Genomic DNA, 18,894 nt, shown 5'->3' with positions numbered 1-18,894 from the left:
ATGGACGCCGCGGCCGCGGGAGCGTTGGGAGGTCGTTGGAACTGTCACAGCCCCGCGCCGACCCGAGGTGGGTACTTGTCTCGGCGCTGGCGAGCACCGGGTGCTCAGAGCGGGCTGCGCGTCTGGCGCTTACCCTGGCCGTGAGGCGTGCGGCGGGGCCTTGGCCGCGGAGCGGGGACCTTGGAACCGAGGGCTCCTGCACGCCGGAGCCGCTCTTCTCGTTTCGCCGGGGAGGGTGACGCCGTGGGTCGACCCGCGCGAGGCGTGTGGCCCCTGGGCGCCGGCAGTGAGCCTGTGAGGGCCAGGTGGCCCTTTGCCCTCGGGCCCTGGGCACCCCACGGCGCCGGCGAGAGGCCGGCGAGGACTCCTGCCCGGACGGAGTTGCGGTTCCCGTGGTTGTGCGTCCTTCGAGCGAAGTTCGCGCTGCGGGGGCGTGTGTCTCCGCGGAGAAAAGGGAACTCTGTGGGTGATCAGTCGTTAACGAGTCTCATGTTTCCAGAGGAGCAGACCTTTCCTTTACGGACCTTGAGACCCGGGACACCGAACGACTTGCTTTGACCTTGGAGGAAAGACATTTTGCGGGTGCCTCGCTTCCCTCCTCATGCGCGCTTTCAGGGCGAAGGCCCCCCCGCGCCCCGGCTCGGGGGTGGCCGCGCGGCGGCCGCACGCTCTCCCCCCGCAGCCTTGAACTCAAGCTCCGTCCGTGGAGTTTGCCGTCCCTCCCGGCGCTCTCGGCGGCGCCGCCTCCTGCCCGGTTAAGCCGGGCTGCGTTTCCTCCGCGCCGCCCTGCCGGCTGCCGGGACGGGTCTCCGGCCGGAGCTGGGAAGCGTCGTTTCCCCCGTGGGACGCGAGACCTGCAGGCGCACCGCCTCCAGCAGAGGCTCGCACTCGGAAAGCCTCCATTTTACACCATCAGGCACCCTGCGAGATGCGTTCAGCCGAGTGCCGTTGGTCTTGCCCCAGACGTTGGAACGAGACCGACCTGTGTCGGTAAAACAGTGCCACTGCTCTCTTTCGGTCCAGCCAGGAGGAAAAGCTGGAATGTGCGTAGCATCGCTTAGGGTGGAGGTGGCTTGGGGAACAGTTTCCAAGTCGGAGGGTTTGGCTGCTGACGTTGGGATCGGGGCCTGGGAAGTCGGGGCAGGGTTTTACAATAGCTGCGATTATGAGATGTAACTCTTTATCTGCTTGAGACTGTATGTCGAAGGCCTTGGTGGGTCTGTGGTGCTTTGAGATCCTCTGATTAAAGGTGATATGCAAGGGCAAAGCAGCCTTATGTAATAAACATGTAATGCCCGGTGCTGTTTCTGAGTGGGTGCTGAGGTTGGCACCGGTTCGATTGTTCTGAGGACTTTTTATGCCTTGCTTTCTGGCTGCTCAGCTCGTTGGAAGTTACGGTTGTCTTCTTTGTTAGAGCATTTTAAACCCTCATTTGCTTAAGTGCCTTTATTTGATAAGAGCCTCGAATTCTCTACGTTTTGAAATACGATAAATATTGGTTAGAAGTTGTCGCTGAAGTGTTTCATATTTGCTAAACTCTTCATGCTAGTAATTGACAATTGATTTTAGTTTACATTCATGATTTGCAATGAGAACAGTTTTCCGCTCCGAATCTGGAAAAGCCCGTGTCACCACTCCCACGCCTTTCCACAAACTTGCACTTTCCTTGCAGCAGAACTCCAGATTGATCTGGATATATACCGTTACAATCCACTAAACTTGGAAGGTTGAGTTCTACATTTTTGCTATGTGAAATGCTAAGCTTCGGAGTGGACAGTTTGTGCCATTTAGAAACAAACGTTTCGCTGTTTTACGTTTTAATGGTGTTTGTCAGTGGGAGATGGGATGGGGTCGTGAGGTTATCACCCCCCCCACCATCATGTTTTCATCTGAGATCATTCATTCTTGAGCTACAGTAATTGCTAAATCAATTGATGTTTTTGGTAAAGTGTTCTTATGGCTACGATTATGACTCACTTTAAAATCGATTTTTTAGCATTGGTTTTTTTGTTTTGTAAATAGAGCTCAAATTTAAAATTTATTTTTAAACATCCAATACATTTTTGTGTTTCCTATAAGGAGTCTAATTTTTTTTTGTAATCCAAACGTTATCCGTTTTTTGGAGGGGTGAGTGGCAACCCTAAGAATAGGTTTACTGCACTCATTAAAATTTGCAGTTGGTACTTTTATTACATTCTGTAATATATGTGTCCTATAAATATTACAAGTGTGTTTACATGAAATATTGGTTTTTCTGTTGCCAAGCGTGATTCATTTTGAACTAGATTTACTAACATCTCAGTGTAGCAACTTTTTTGTGGAAGAAAGTCTGAAAACAACAGAATATCATTCTGATATATTTAAGTGATTCATTTTCTTTATTTTTCAGCCAGTATCATAGTTTATGATGGGGCAATATTCATTGTTTATAATTGCAGCATGACCTATGTTAACAACTGTAGGTTTCTTGCAAGAAAATATTTACTGCCTGTGTTAGTAGTAAGGCCTAAGACTGGTAGTCATGGTAATTTTGCTGTCTGGATTGGCAGAGTTATCAAGAAATATATCCTTATATTTATAAAAGCATTATATACAACAGTTAGGCTACTATTTATAGCTTTGGAGTAAGATTATACTTCATGATATCTATTACATTGAAAACTCCACCTGAGAGAGAAATTGGCAGTAAGAATAATTACAAAAATAAATTAAAGAATATATATAAAGAAATAAAAAAGCTGTTTTGGTATCTGGAACATTTTAGTTGATAAAACAGTTAAAGAAAAGCCCTGTGTCTTGAACAACTATTAATGTAGAAATTGTAGCTGATATAACACTTTGTAGTAGGTGTTAAATGAGATAATGACAATTCAAGTTTTCCCAGTGTATTTTATGTGCTTAATGGATATTTTTATTGTAATTTTTGTTATATCGCTTCTATTCATGGACTTATTGGAGCCCTCTTGTGGACAGGAAATTACTAAAGTGAATTTCCTTTCAAAGTGAACTTCCATCACTTTTCCAAGTTGAGGTAAAATGACAGATGTAGAATATGCCAAAGAAAAATGCCATGCTAGAAAAAGATCCAGAAACGGGGAATTTTTGACATTCAGTAAAGTATGCTGAGATTTAATGCCGAAGGATTTTCTTTCTTATAGTTCCTTGTCATTTTTCTTTCTCTTGCTATGATTGTTTCAAGTTTAAGTTGGAAGGTTTTATGCAGCTAAAAGGTAGACAAATATCATATTTATGTGTGTGATTTGAATAACTTAATAAATAACATATCTCTAATAGATGTTTCTCTGAATGTTTTACTTGAATGTGCCTTCTATTTGGTGTGTTGAAGTAAACATTTTTATTAAGAAAACAAATGACAAATTATTTCCACCAGCTTGGAATGTCTTCTCCTTTTTAGCTCTAAATCCTACCCCGTATCATGGCTGTGGAATGGTCTAATTTAGTTCATTATAGGCCACAGTGATCATTCCTTCCTGTGAACCATTTTCTTTCAGTGCATTTGATATTCTTCTTCTTACACAGGTATCATTTATATGGATATAAGTATCTTATAGTTATTCCATCTCCCATAGTTCTTTTTTTTTTTTGAGACAGGGTCTCACTTTGTTGCCCATGCTGGAGTGCAGTGGTGTGATGACAGCTCACTGCAGGCTTGACCTCCTGGGCTCAAGCAGTCCTCTTGCCTCAGCCTCTGGAGTAGCTAGGACTATGGCATGCCCCCACACTCAGCTGATTTGTTTAATTTTTAACTTTTGTGGAGAAGAGGGTCTCATTATGTTGCCCAGGCGGGTCTTGAACTCAAGGCATCCTCCTGCTTTGGCCTCCATGAATTACAGGTGTGAGCCACCATGCACAATCTTATAGTTCCTTTCACAAGTACTTTTTAAAAGAAGACTCTGTGATACTGTGTATTGAGATGGGGAGCAGAGATTTACTGTCAGAAGTGTTGGAACTCAAAGATGAGTTACACATTTTTATTAGAAGAGAATTCTATTTGCTGATCTTACCTAGGATGACGGGAGGCTGTCAGTAGTATGCTCCCTAGCAGGTATTTTTGAGAAAACAGTCACTAAGTTGTCACTTCAAGGCACAATTGACATTGTAAACAGCGAGAAAGTACCTGCTTTTCAGAAGAAGCTAATGTTTTGGAGAGAACATTTTGAAAGCATGTTTAGATATTTCCAATCTGTTGAAGAATCTTACTTATAAAGATTTCAGTGGACTTTGGTCCCATTTATTGGAAATACAAAAAGCCAGACATTCTCCTTAGTTTGTAAAGATATCTGACTGATATCAGGAAAACTGAAACTTTAATAATATTGACAGCAGGTGGCTGATTTTTAACAAAAACTTTTGCATGCTTGGTGATAGGATGAAGAAGTAATACTATTACTGAGTATGTTAGTAAGTGACATTTTTCTATGTAGATCTGTGCATATTTGTGAGCTAGGTTTTTCAGTTATGAGTTATGACAGCTCTTAAAACCAAGAGTCAAAATACATTGAACTTCACAGACTGGGAAACCAAGATTTAAAAAAATAAAAAGGCATATTCAGTAACATTGCTGTCACTTAATGTGTTAATAGGAATAGTATTTTTAGTGATTGCGAGATTAAAGCAATATTTTAAATAGTTAATAGTTAAAATAATGGTTAAAGTAAAACTTAAGATATTTTAATCTTTTAATCCGTTTTTAGTATATGTTTTATATTATACATACAAAGGGGGACCGCCTAAAAACAGAATTATTCTTTGTAGTACACTTGGAATTTCTTCCTCTGGATCAGATGGTCAACCAAAGTTTTTATCTGGAAGTTTTGAGAAGGCTGCATCATGATTTGCGGAAGAAACGTCCAAAGTTGTGGCGAACAAGTGACTGGTTCTTCCACCATGACGACGCACCTGCCCACACTGCGCTGTGTTCAGCAGTTTTTGATTTAAAACGTCATGACCCCCGTGCCCTGCCCTCCCTGTTCACCCAGTCTCACCCCAGTTGACTTTTTTGTTTCCCCGAATGAGAAAAGTCCTCAGAGGGACATGTTTGCTGATGTGGAAGAGGTGAAACGAAAAACAGCTGAAGCTCTCAAAGACATCAGAATGGACGGGTTCAAAAACCGTTCTGAGCGTTGGAAAAAAAGTCTCGATACATGTATTGCATCCAACGAAGACCTTGAAGGTGACTGAAGTTTAAACATGTAGGAGTAAATATACACTTTTTTATAAATAAATTCTGTTTTGGGGGGTCTCCCCTCGTATGCGTAATAGATGATGTATAAATGAATGCTCATAATCTGGGGGTAGGCACCCTAAGCATTTTTTAGTTGAGATGTTGATGTTCAGTCAAAAGAATTGAGAAACCACCACACTAGATGACTTAAGACACAAGTTTTCTGTCCCTTGCCTGTTGAGCAGCCAGTGTGCCTACCTGTTGTCCCTTGCTGACCAGTAAGAGTTGGGAGTCTCATAGTTCTATGGATGTGGACATTGCATTTTCAAAGTTTATTAAAATGATGTGTGTTAAAAATGAGCAAATGGTGTCTGAGTCGGATTTTCAGCAGTCACCCTACAGTGAAGCGCATGATCTTTGTTCACAGGCTTGTCTGTACAGTGTCTGTTTTGGTTGCCCGGAGTTCTGTGTATTTGGGGGGCTTATTTTCTGGCTCTTAGCTGCGATTTGTAGAGATCTAGATTCTTGGCAGCGAATAGGTAGTCAGGTGATTAAAAAATAAAATGACATGTCCAGCTTTACTTGGAGCTCACAGAGAACTCATCTTTGTGGTGCACTTTTGCTATTTACCAGGCCAGTGCTGACATTTTACGTTATAGCATTGCATTTAGTCTTCACAGTGACCTTGGCTAGACATATGGTATATACATAGAGAAACTCTCATACTCACCAGGTGGAGACCCCGGGAATGCATCTGTAGTGAAGCAGGTCGGGTTGGGCGGAGCTTCTGCAGGGTTGGGCTGTGCTGAATGATGCTGGGGACTCTGGGATTGAGTGCTGTCCTGTTCGTGTGGAGGGAGGTTAGTCAGGGATCTCTCAGCAGTCTTGGGAGGCAGAAGTAAAGGGGCCTGGGGAAATCATTGAGGAGAAAGCAGTCATCACTTACAGAAGGCAAGATAGTTGGTCATTTGGGAGCTGTGGTGTGGCCTTAGGAGAGACTTTTACTTATCTGTCACCTTGTCTGTGTGTTTCAGACCTCACGATCTGATGAGCAGCAGAGCTCATCTGTACTTTCCTCACTGCCTAGGTTCAGAGAGGATAAGGAACCGGTTTGCGGTCACGTAGTTGGGAAAAAGTTGAGTAGGACAGGAGCGGGGTCTGATGGCAATAATGGTAAACACCTGCATCCTTCCTCCCTCTCTCACCTGCACAGACTTAGTGCTAAGTCCCTCCAGCACGTTTTCCCAAGCAAGATGCCTCGGATTCCTTCCAGCACCTTGCTCCAGGCTGTCTTTGCTGATTGGGCTGAGCTTGTGTGGTGGGACAAAGCCTGTGCTATGCATCTTTTTCAGACTATGCAATCTCTGGATTGGAATGAGTTTAATGAAGGTTGGTTGTCTTGCTAATTGTTAAAATTAATGGGAGTTTCTTTAAACTTGTTGGAATTTTGAGTCCTCTTGTGTATATGTTTGTCACACAAGAGAATTTTCCTTTCAAAGTTTCACTTTGAATGCCCTATTCATGTAATAAATAGATTGACTTGTAAAGGATTTAGTGCTTTTGGGGCATTCTGTTTTTGTTTTCACTTTAACTGCTTATATATGAAGCAGATTATCTATTGATTGGTTGAAATCTTGTAGCTTTTTTTATGGTGTAAGTGAAATATATATGTGAGCTGTTTTCTGACTAGTTTTGAGAGGAAAATGTTCTTTCTGCTGAAGAAACTTGTCGAAGTTTGGCATCTCGTTTTTTGTTTATGTACTTAAAGAAAGATGACAGTGTATCTGTCTAGACAGAATTTTCTCATGATATGTTTTTCTTTACTTTCATATACAATTAGTGGTTTTACTTTAGAAATATTCCTGCTTTTTTCATGTAGTCATATATCATGAATATCTATACAAATAAGTATAGAATCGTATTATAATTTTGAACTGAGTCTGAGATTATATATATATATATATATAATATATATATAAATTATTGCGCTAATTCCATATTCATTGGCACTTAAAAGCTATTATAAGCCATGATCTAATAGTTATTCTTAAACATAACTTTGTGTCTTGTTCGGTTATTTCCTTAGGATAAAACTCTTAGTAATGCAGTTGTCATGTCAAAAGACATGTATTAGTTTTTGAGGGGATGTGGAGGAGGAGAACTTATATTTCTTAATTTCTAAGCATCCTTGAATTTCTGGATAAACCTACCTTTTTGTTATTATTCTTTTAATATGCTAGATAGAATGTTTGCATTTTTTTGTTTATGAAAATGATTGACTAGCAATTTTAATTTCTTGTAAAGTCTTTGACAGATTTAGGAATCAAGGTTACCGTGACCTTATAAAATGAGCTGGGAAGTATTTTTTTATTCTCTGGAAGAGTTTGTGAAGATTGATTTCACTTCATCCATAAATGTTTGAAAGGATTCACTGGTGAAGCCATCTGGAGTTTTCTTGTGAAGATTATTGATTCTATTTCCTCAGTATATATAAGGCTATTCACATTTTCTATTACTTTGTCAATTTTGGCAAGTTTTGCTTTTTAAGGGATCTGTCCATTCATCTAAATTTTCTAGTTGGGCTTAAGGTTTTTTGTATATCCGTATTTCATCAGTTTGATGTTTGTAATAACAGTAATGGTATTTGCTTTTTAAATCTGCTTATTTGCCATGGTGCCTTTTTATTTCAATCAGCCTTTTCAAAGAGCCAAATTTCAGATTTTAAAAATTATTTACTTTCTACTGATTTCTGCTTTTACCTTTCTTTCCTTCTACTTTTTGCCAGTTTAATTTGCTGTTCTTTTAAAAGTTTCTTGAGATGGGACTTAGGTAATTAATTATAAGCTTTTCTTATTTATTTAAGTTTATAAATTTTTTTTGTAGTGATGCTAAAACCATCCTGCTACCTCAGTCTCCCAGTGGGACTACAGGTGCACATGCCACTGTGCCTGGCTGCCTTTTAAAAATTTTTTTTGAGTTGGAGTCTTACTCTGTGGCCCAGGCTGGAGTGCAGTGACACACTCGTGGCCACCATAGCCTCGACCTGCTGGGCCCAGGTGATCCTTCCTCCTCAGCCTTCCAAGTAGCTAGAAGCATAGCGCGCGCCATCACACCTGGCTAATTTTTCCTGATTTATTGTAGAGCCGAGGTCTTACCACGTTGCCCAGGCTGCTCTCAAACCCCTGGGCTCAGGCAATTTTCTTGACTTGGGCTTCCAAAGTACTGGGATTACAGACTTGAGCCACTGCACCCGACTGGCTGCTTTTTAAAAAAAAAATTTTTTCTACTTTTTAAAATGTTTATCAAATTGCTTTGTAAATGCAACTCTAACTGAATCTCACAAGTTCAATGTATTTTTTTTATTATTCAATTCAAAATATAAATATATATTCCCCCCACCCCTGTACCCCTCAAAATGTTTTTAAAGTTCATTGTGGTTTCTTCTTTGATCTGCGGGTTATTTAGAAATATATTGCTTAATACCTAAGCATTTGTAGATTTTCTAGCCATATTTTTGTTATTGATATCTAGTTTAATTCTGTTGTGGTCTGGGGCTGTTCTAGGGATTTCAACAGCGGGTAATTTGTTGACACTTGCTTTACTATAAGTTTTAGGAAATTGAGTACAGGGTGCAGTGTGTAGCAGTTAAGTTTGTTAATCATGTTTTGTTTGCTGTATCATTACTGACTTTTTTTGTCTTTTTAAAAATTAAAAATTTAAAAAACTCAATTGAGAAAGGTGTGTTAAAATTGCCACATGTGTGGGAATTGATTTGCCTTTATGTTTTTAGTTCTCTCAAATCGTGCCTCATATTTTGAGACTGAGTTATTAGCTACAAATAAATGTATGATTGTTGTATCTTCTTATTAGACTGATCCTTTTATCATCTTTAGTAATATTTTTTGCTTTAAACTCTGTATTTTTGGGTATTCGTACGGTTTTCTTTTGTCTTCTCTTTCTGTTCTTATCCTTTAAACTTTTTTTTGTCCTTGTACTTAAGAAGAATCCCTTTAAACATTTAGTAGAGTTTTTTTTTTTTAACTAAGTTTGATCATTTCTGTTGCATTACATTTAATGTAATTACTGGACTATATTATTTGGGTGTAAGTTTACCATTTCACTCTGTGTTTTCTATTTTTCCATGAGTCCTTTATAACTTTTCCCTCTCATTCTTTGCTTTCTTTTAATCAGATATTGATGTATGTCTCCCTCTCTCAGTTTGTCTGTTATAAATTCTTCTTTAACTTTTCTGGTGAGCCTACAGATTACAGTGTACACCTCTAGCTTTTTGAGTCTGTCATGCACTGTTGCCTTTAAAACTTTCAGAGAAATGGAAAGGCCTTCCACACTTCTATTCCGTTTACACAGCGTTCAGCCTCTGCTTTACTTTAAACCTCAAAGATGTCCTTATTATTGTTGTCGAAATAGTAGCAGCAGTAGTAATAAGAATAATGTTGTTGTTTTAGTAGTCACTGCTCATTTCAGTGTGTCTTCCTCACATTTACCCTTCTGGAGGGCTTCATTTCTTTCTGTTTGACTGCATTGACATCTGGGTAATTTTCCTTTTATCCACGGAGCTCCTTTTAGTATTACTTTTAGTGCTGATCTTCTGGGAATGAATTTTCTGCCTTTGTTTACTTGAAGATGTGTTCATTTGACCTTCATTTTTAAAGGGCCTCTCTTTTCAGGATCTTCACGATGTGCTGCTCTCATCTTCTGGTGCCCCCACTGCTTATGTTAAGTCAGCATTGGGGTGTGGTGTTGCTCCTTTGAAGTCAGTGTGCTTTCCCTTGGCTGTTTTAAAGATGGTTTCTTGTCTTTGGTTTTCAGCAGTTTTACTGTGTTGTGCTCCTGTGTAGCTGTGTGTGTGTGTGTTTATGTGTGTGTGATCTGCATGGAGTTTGTAGAGTGTTTTGAGTCTCTAGTTGGCCTTTCATCTTTTGTCACTTTGGGCATTGTCTTAGCTAATAATCTTTAAGTATTAGGTCTGTTCCAGTTTTCTCCTTTTCTTATGGGACGACAGCTACATGTATGTTACATCATTTCACTGTTTCCATTCTTTTTTTTCCTGTCTTGTAGTTTGGAGATTTTCCACTAACTTGTCATCAAGTTCACATATATCTTCTCTGTCACGCATCCAGTTATGTCCAATTACTGAGTTTTTAGTTTCAGTTTTTGTGTTTTTAGTCCTAAAATTTCCATAGAATTAAGTTCTCATGATGTATTTATCTGACATTGCTTTGAGTATAATAGTCATTGTTGCAAAGTTCCTGTCTGATGACTCTAACATCTAGGTCACCTGTGAGCCTGCTTCTGTTGTCTGTTTTTTGATTATTTGATCCTTTTTTTCGTGGATGCCTGGTAATGTTTTATTAACACTGTGATGAAGATTGGAGAGATTCTGAATGATGGATATCTTTCTACAGGTAGGAATTTATGTTCTCTGGCGGGCGGTTAGAAAACCATTAATCTCTTTGATTCATCAGCAACTGATAGGACATGAGGCAGAATTCAGGGCAGTCAGGAAATTCTCATAGCCTCACTCTGGTCCATGGCTTTCTAAGGTCTCAGCTGGAAGTTGGAGGTGTTTACCAAGATGCCTCTGCCTTCGCAAGTCCTGAATTTCAAGTACTGTGAGGTTGATGAAAGCTCTGCTTAGTTTTTTACCCTCTTTGCAAAACCATCTCTTGGCTGGGGTTTCCTGAATTTCTGTCCATGTTGTTTATGATTCATCATGTTTCCTGGAGGGGAAGAGTTGGGCTGAATGTTGGGCTTTTTCCTTAAGTTTCCTTTTCTCCTCTGGGATCCTCAGTCCTGGCTTCTTGGTAGATGTCTGTGTCTTCCCAGCTCAGGGGGAGTGATACAAACTCTGGGTGCTGCTTTATGCTTGGCCTTTGCTCTGGGGGAGTCATTGGCAGATACCTCAGGGGGGACTGTGGGGGTCTTCTCAGTGTACCTTCCTCTCTAAGGGATCTCGTCTCCTGTGTCCTGGCTCTTGGTTGCTCTCCCTGTGCCTCAGATAGCTGGGGATTCAGGGTTTGTTTGTTTGTTTGTTTGCTTGAAAGCAGGATTTACTGAGAGGACAGAAAAGCTCCCACAGTGGGAGGGGACCCTAGGGCGTTGCCCGATTTGGGGGTTATTTTATGTCACATTTAGTTGTTTTCAGTGGGAAATTTGGTCTGACATTGCTGTTCCCTTGTCGCTTTTCTTTTTGTGCCCTGGATTCATTTTCTGCTGTTTTGTGTCTTTGGATCACCAGTCCTCTCTCTTGTCTATCCTTCTAGTAGCTAAGAGTAGCTAAAATTAATGACATCACTGTGTGCTCACCATGGCGCCATCAACCGAGCGTTTGCTTGAGTCAGACCTTTACAGGAACCATCCTTGAATGCTCCCTTTTCCTCAGCCTCCACATCCAGTCTGTGTCCAAGACTTTCTGGAATCCACCCACTTCTCTTCCTCTCCTCACCGCCCCCCTATACAAGCACCATCCCTCTCCTGGGCAACTGCATTCATCCTGGAGCAATCCTATGAATTCATTCACATTCCTCTGTAATGCCTTTCCAGAGATAGCTGAGCGCTTCCATTGATGCGCACAATTCCATAAAATACAATCACCAGCGCTGACCCTGGCCCTTCAGGGTTCTGCCTGATCTGGCTCCTGCTCTCCTGATGGTCTCATCTCCCCTCATTTTCTGTGCTTCAGTTACACTGACTTCCTCTCAGTTCACACACACGCCGCAGGCTCTTGCCCACAGCTGTGCCGCTCCCTTGTACACCGCCAGTCGCTCTGCTTGTGACACTAATTGGTATCCGTCTATGCCCTCTCTGCACGGGTCGTGCCTTTTGGCCTTTCTTTGTTCAGGGATGCCTTTCCTGACTGGATGGCTGAAGTGGACACCCTCAGCTTCTGTCTCAGGCCCCTGTTGATTGCTGTCATTTGTGTGTTTGTCTTCCTCAGGAGGTCATAGGCTCCAGGAGGGGAGGTGTGTATTTATTATTTGCCACGATAGCCAGGACTTAGTAGAGTGCCTTTTTGTACAGTAGGTTTCCATAGTGTTTGTGAATTAAAGGAGTAAATAACTGTTGTAGGGCGCTGTGCCATGCTCATTACTTGAAACAGATTTAGTCCATCAAAAAACTCTGAGAACAAGCCTGTCAGGTAGGTGCTTGCTCGTGTTAGCTGCGTTTCATGGATGCAGAGAGTGGAGCTTAGCGATATGTGGTAACGTTCATGAAGCCTGCTAGCTAGTGAGCTTGTTGTGATCTTGGATTTGTGCTTTCCTAACCTTTTGATTGTTCTCCACTTTCTTGATACCGCATCCTCTTTACAAAGCCAGTGGTTATGAATACACCAGTATTCTGACATTTCAGTGTTAGCATCTTGCTTTTGCTTGATGTTTAATTTTAACATTTTAACTTTAGCATTTAATTTAACAATTTAAATGTTAATTTAACATTTATTTAACGTTAAACCAAAATGTCAGAAGGGAAATTTGAAATTTGTAATGGAAGTTGAGAAAGTGTTAACTGAGGTTTGGTGCCTTTAATAGGCCTTAAATACTTGAAGTGGTGGATTTGCTGCGTGGCTATCAAGCATTGTGAGTGATTTTTTTAAGCTATCAAATCTCTCTCATTACTTTGTTGCTGTAAATAGACTGTGTTACCATTAATTATAAATATGAGTATATTGTGCGTCATATATTACATACTTGAAGAAAACACTTTGAGCCTTTTATATTTAGAGGACTATTGAGTTATCCAGATTTTTAATTTTAGCATTCAAAAAGATTAACAGAATTTCCATATCATTTTATGTTCTTTCTTATAAGTCTGCATGTAATTATTCTGTTCTTTTTACTTCTTTACAGTATTTATTCAATCCACAAGTATTTTTTGAGCACTTCCTATGTGGCATGATGCCAGGTGGGGTGCAGCGCAAAACTTGTGGATTCTTTGACTCATTTCTAAAATGAATTTTAGAGTGGCCAACAAAGTTTTCCCATAAAGTTTATTAGAGAAAGAAGGGAAAAGAGAGAGGGTGACAGGGCAGAGCTGGCACGGGCGAAAGAAACCATGCCTTTCTCTTTGCAATAAACCTGATAGACCTTCATGATGACTGAGATGATGAAGAAGGTGAAGCCTAGAGACCACTGCTCTGGAGATTGACATCTCTGGGGTCCTGATGGGCGGAGAGAAGGGGAGGGGTGGTCTTTTCCTGATCACATCGTGGGAGCCCCGTCAGATGTTTCCAGTCCTCCAGTTCCTTAGCTAAAATGTGGTTGTCTTATTGTTTCTATGGCTTTGGCTGGTTAAAGAGTGGTCTTTGGCCTTCTGCCAAAGGGAGCCTGCGAGATTCTTAGAGATTATTATGCTGAGAATCCTAGAGATTATTATTCTAAGCCATGAATTGAAAGATGGGCTGCTCCATCCATCTGATGGAGCTTTATTTTGACTTGCCAAAGAGGGTTGCAGTAAAATTCCATTTAAAAAATGTCTGAATGTTTCCTGAAACCTCCCTACGGAAAACGTATCTGTGTCTAACCTGTGCTTGCTACCCTGCCTCAGTTGGATTTCTTTGTTCTTTTTCGTGTCTTGCTATTTCTTCTGCCAGTGCCTTACATTTCTGTACTTCTCATGGTTTGTGCTTTCTGTCCGTTGCCCTAAGTGGTCTCATTATCCTCCTCACTAATTTGGGCAGCGGACGTTTTTTGGGTGACAGTGTCCTGGACAGACCCTAGACCCTCTCAGTAGTCAGAGCCGGCCATTCTTCTCTAAATGTCTCACAGATCAGTTTCCTCTTCTTTGTAGCCACCACTTTCAACCAGGTCCCATCCAGGCATCTTTTCCCTTTGTCTACTACTACTACTCTCTTCTCCCTTCTTCCCAGATCCCGTCACCTGACCATTCTCCTTAACGATGGCTGGCTGTCACTCACAGGCTCATCCAAGCCAGCTCCTTACCATGGCAACGTTCAGGCAGTTGGGTCATGGGCCAGCCTCTTCTCCTGCTGCTGCCTTCTTGGATAGGCCCTGTGTTGGAGTTGTGCTGACCCCCTGAGAATCCACAGATATTTCTGTGGCCTCTTAGGCTTTTCCTTCTTCTTTGCAGAGCCTTCCCTCTCTGCTTAGAATGGGCCTCACCTTCCTTGCTCGTGACTCCTGAGACCTGTCCTCAGCTGCAATGTCCATTCCTTGGTATTGTCTTGCAACTTTGCCAGGCAGGTAGACCCTGCAAGTATAGTACCTGCTGAAAGCTCTAAACCAAAAGTGACAGTTGAGGCAAAGCTGTCTCCTGGGAGAGTTCAAGGAAAATAACCTGAGTGGCAGGAGGTGTCTTCCTTCAAGGTTGCCGGTGGTGTAAGGCACCAACTCCAGAGGACCAGAGCTGACTCAGACCCTGTCCTGGTGTCAGCATCTCTGCTTTGACGGCCCGGGGCTTTCTGGGTAACAGCGCATCTTAGCACCATTTGCCCTGCCATCATAATGCTATAGATGAGCTGGGCTGAGTCTACAAAGAAGGAGGGTTGTAGTAACTAGGTACAAGGACTGGAGTCCTGGTGACCTGGTTTGGCTTCAGAGCTGGGCCACAGAGTCAATTGCTGTCTCCTAGACATATATTATTGACTGTAGTCTAGCATTTGGGAATTTTTTTGTTCTCTCGCTAGACAGACTTGTACCCTTTGTAGGCAGAGAGAGGCTTTCTCTTTTTAAATCCTTACACCTAGTGCAGTGCTGAGTAGATGGAGAAAACAAATGTTGACTTAGTAGCTCAGCTCTGTCCAATGGAACTTTGCATAAAGATGGAAATTTTTTTTACCGTGTCATCCAGTAAGGTAGCTGCTAGCTCTCTGTGGCTAGTGTGACTGAGGAACTGGATTTTTAATTTTGTTGATTTTCTTTTGAGTTGGAGTCTCACTCTGTCACCTAGGCTGGAGTGCAGTGGCACGCTCACAGCCACCACAGCCTCGACTTGCTGGGCTCAGGCGATTCTTCTGCCTCAGCCTTCCAAGTAGCTGGAACTACAGGCATGTGCCATCATGCCTGGCTAATTTTTTGATTTATTGTAAAGATGAGGTCTTGCCAAGTTGCCCAGGCTGATCTCGAACCGCTGGGCTCAGGCAGTCCTCTCACCTCGGCCTCCCAAAGTGCTAGGATGACAGGTGTGAACCTCTGTACCTGGCTTGAATTTTAATGAAATGAAAATAGCTATGTGTGGCTACTTAGTGGACTGTGTAGTTAATGTGTGGTTTGTAGAATTAATTCTCACAGTGGACTAAACAGGTTTTTGACTTTTGTTTTTGTTTTTTAACTTGTTTTCCGAGTGGTCCCATATGGCTAAGCTTTTGGTTTTACTTTTTGTGATTTTTCTTTTTTTCTCCTCTTGATGTCAGCTTCTGTTTTTTTCTTCTGTCGTTATGTAAGCTGTCATCAGCCTTTTTAAAAACTTTTCTGATTTTCAGTGTGCTATTAAATAGCAAGATACATAGTCAAGCTTGTGGAATTGTCTTTTTAAAAAGGGCAAGCAGTATAGGAACCTGGGCATCATTTTTGACCTTTCCTTAACTCCAGTAAAAGTGTGAAATTAGCCTGGGGAGAGAAGAGAGGGCTAAAGAACACAGTATCAGCATTCCGTTGAAGAAAAAATGATATAAATGATATTGGTATGAGATTAGACACAGTCCGAGGGAGGAGGATAGCCCGAGACCCAGTGCTTCTCTTTGGGGAAAGAGGAGTTAAAGAGTGAGAAAGGGAGCAGAGTCACAGGAAAATCGAAGAAAAAAACAGCTGGTCTGCCGTGGAAACCATCTGAGAAGAAAGTCGAGAAGGGAGAGCGGTCAGAGCGGTTGGGGCAGCGCAGTGGAGGGTGAGGACTGGTGAAAGGCCGTTCCGTGCGATTTGGTGACGGCCGGGTGGGTCTTCATGCATCATCAGATATTTTTATGTGGCCAAAGTAGAATTCTTGCAGATTTCTTCCATATCCGCATGCTGGGCATAGAATGATTTCCTGTGTCCACTTTTTTTGGACGTCATAACTTTTCCATTTTTGTGACTGTGTCTGCCTTTTCTTGACCCTTCCTAATTATCAAACTACTTTTCTTTGCCACTATGTATAATCTAGACAGGCATTAATGTTCTTGTTTTCTGCTCTGAAATTGATGCTTTTTGGTCTTACATAGGTGAATTTCTCTAGCACCTAATAAATAGGGTTGTTGGTTCTGTGACAGCCATTCGGTTCATGCTCAGAGGAAGAGGTTTGCTAAGAGATGTTCTTCCTTGTTAAATTCTCTGTACCCAGAGAAAGACAGTTTTACTGAAAAAAGGGGACATCTTGCCTCTCAGAAGTAATAGGAAAGAAGCAAACGCTCTTCTGTTCCCCAGTGGAGTGTCTACTTACTCTTTTGGGGCTTAGGGCAGGCAACCCAGAAAAGTAAAAAAACTGAGAAAGTATTTTCCCTAAATAACTGTATTCTGGGTTCACCCTTAAGTCGTGTATACTGCAGAGTGCAGACGTAAGCTTATTACTGTATTTTTGTTTTTGAATTATGCCAACACATGAGTCATTTCTGGAAGAAAGGCTTATATGTCTCATTCTCAGTTAGAACCGCTAGTTAGACAGCTGCAGGCTAGCTGCAGTCCCGAAATAGTTCTCTGGCCATCCCAGGGTGGACAAAAGGGATGGCAGTCTACCTGGAAACTGGAAAACTTTTCTTGTTTCCCAAGTGGCTTGAATAACTTATATGCATTATAATTACCTGAGAAATGCACCAAAGGGTCCCGCCCTGTATACAAGAGAGATGAAAACAGAAGAGTGGAGCCTACAGCCACTTGATGTGAAAACACAGTACATAGCTTTATAGTATGTTTTGTCGGACTTAACAGTATATAATAAGAGCGTGTAGTATTCGTTTTAGCTAGAAGAGTAATGTTCCTAATTTGATCATTTCTGTCTTAACATTTAATATTTTAAAAACAAATTTAATTTTAAAATAACATAAGTAATTTCTTTCTTTTTTTTTTTTTTTTGAGTCGGAGTCTCACTCTGTCGCTCAGACTGGAGTGCAGTGGCCGCTCCCGGCCACCGCAGCCTTGACCTGCTGGGCTCCGGCGATCCTTCCGTCTCAGCCTTCCGAGTAGCCGGAATTACAGGCGCGTGCTACCACGCCCGGCTGATTTTTTGGTTTACTGTAGAGATGAGGTCTCACCAAGTTGCCCAGGCGGGTCTCGAACCCACGGGCTCAGGCAGTCCACTCACCTCAGCTGCCCAAAGGCGCGGGATTACTGGCTGAGCCACCGAACCCGGCTTAAGTAATTTCTTATACCTTTATAATGCATAATTTAATGTAATACATTTAAAATAACAATATTTTTAAAAATAAACTTTTTAGAAGGAAAGGAATCATAATTATGCGCCACCCAATAGGTTACTGTGGTTTCCCTCAGTCATCATAAAAGGAACTTGTGGATGGATTTGTCCTCTGTAGTAAGACAAGTGACTTACCCTTCCTGTGATTTCTCGAGGTACTCAGCCAGTGGTTCCCAAAGAGAAGTGTTCAAGTGGTTTGCCCCATCTTGTCCTTTCTTGGCCATATTCTATGCATTTAAAAATCTAGACTTACTATTATTATTTTATTCTAATTTTGTAACTAATTCAAAAAGCAATCAGGTTATTATAAAATCTGTAAAATAGAAAATATTTGAAGGAAAGTAATACCACTTACAAAATTCTGTTTCTTAGATATGAATGTTCTTTTTACTCTCAGCACTCAAGCCTTTTTCTGTGAGTGATGGAAGCACGTGTGTGTGCAGGTGAGATTGATGATTCATTTTGAAATGTTCTAATTTGGAGAGGTCTGAAAGATCACATTTAATTAGGTGCCCTTTTATAGGCAGTTCACAGTCACTCATAAGAAAATCTTTTGGTTTTTCCTAAAGGATTAGGTAGGCTTCTTTTAAACACAACTGTATTGTTTTTCCTTTTTAAAATGCAGTGCTTGGCTGGGTGCAGTGGCTTATGCCTGTAATCCCAGCACTTTGGGAGGCTGAAGCTGGAGAATGCTTGAGCCCAGGAGTTCAAAACCAGTCTGGCCAACATAGTCAAACCCCCATCACTATAAAATTTTTTTAAAAAATTAGCTAGATGTGGTGATGGATCTGTAATTCCAGCTACTCAGGAGACTGAGGCAGTCTTGAGGATGGCTTGAGCCCAGTAGTTTGCGCTGCAGTGAGCTGTGATTGCACCACTATACGCCAGTCTGGGTGACTGAGCAAGACCTTTTTCTAAAAAAAAATAACCAACAAAGCATGTGGTCTTCTTTTTGGGGAGACTGTAGAGTAATATGGTTGTGTCAGTGACTGGAAACATTTTTCTAATTTTAATCAGTAAGTCAAAGCAAAATAAAAACTCACCTAAACCAGACTATTTCAGTAGAATCAAAAGAAGTGGCTTAAGTTTATTGATATTTGAGATTTGCAGGAATGCTTATTTTACAGTCTTTTTGGTCTTATAGACTCTTTTGCTTTTAACTCCCCTGCCCCCCGCAGTCAGTACTTAATGTTACTCTGTTTCTAGGATTGAAAATATATATTTGGTATCTGTACATCTCTGTAGTACACAAGATTTTTAAAAAACAAGCTTTAAATTTTAACTATATTGTGCTTACTCCTCCTTCCCCTGCCAAAAGTAAGTGAAGTAAAAACAAATCTCTATGA

At 41.3% G+C, this 18,894-nt stretch overlaps 1 protein-coding gene across 1 annotated transcript in view; it reads left to right on the top strand.

The window, feature by feature from the left end:
* UBL3 (ubiquitin like 3) overlaps nucleotides 1–18,894 on the top strand; it is a 61,317-nt gene that overhangs the window by 474 nt on the left and 41,949 nt on the right. The window lies entirely within an intron of this gene.

Source organism: Carlito syrichta, unplaced genomic scaffold (genome assembly GCF_000164805.1).
Source record: "Carlito syrichta isolate Samal-C Ts95f unplaced genomic scaffold, Tarsius_syrichta-2.0.1 Scaffold304427, whole genome shotgun sequence".
Classification (NCBI taxonomy): domain Eukaryota; kingdom Metazoa; phylum Chordata; class Mammalia; order Primates; family Tarsiidae; genus Carlito; species Carlito syrichta.
The sequence above is the reverse complement of the archived record's forward strand: the minus strand, read 5'-3'. Positions and strand labels throughout refer to the sequence as shown.